This window comes from Orycteropus afer, unplaced genomic scaffold (genome assembly GCF_000298275.1).
Source record: "Orycteropus afer afer isolate SDZICR_OR568_19922 unplaced genomic scaffold, OryAfe1.0 scaffold00052, whole genome shotgun sequence".
NCBI lineage: Eukaryota > Metazoa > Chordata > Mammalia > Tubulidentata > Orycteropodidae > Orycteropus > Orycteropus afer.
Window position 1 is genome coordinate 9,601,242 of NW_006921639.1, and position 552 is coordinate 9,601,793.

The following is a 552-nucleotide window of genomic DNA, read 5'->3' on the forward strand; positions in this document are numbered from 1 at the left end:
AGAGTGAACCTCCCATAACATTGTGTTGTGCCACGCCCAACAGAAATAACCCAGGTGATAACATTTACAATCAGGAGCTCCTCAGTTGCTCATTCCACCACTGAGTTTACAATGACTTATGGGTAGAAAAGCCATACTAAGTAATGTACTACACTGCACATCAAAAGGAATAACATACGTGTCATTGGAATTTCAGAACAAGAAGAGAAAAATAAAACCGCTGAGAAAATTGTCCAAGATTTGTTGGAGGAGAACTTCCCTGATATGAAGTAGAACGAACCCCAAACAGGAAAAACCCCAAAAGAAAAACACCAAGACATATCATCACCAAACTCACCAAAACCAAAGACAAAGAATCATGAGAGCAGCACGGGAAAAATGAAAAGTTACAGACAAGGGACAACCAGTAAGACTAAGCTTAGATTTCTCAAGAGAAACAATGCAGGCAAGAAGACAGTGGGATGGTATATATAAAACCCTGAAAGAGAAAAATTTCCAACCAAGAATTATGTACCCAGCAAAACTGTCCCTTAAATATGATGGTGAAATTAG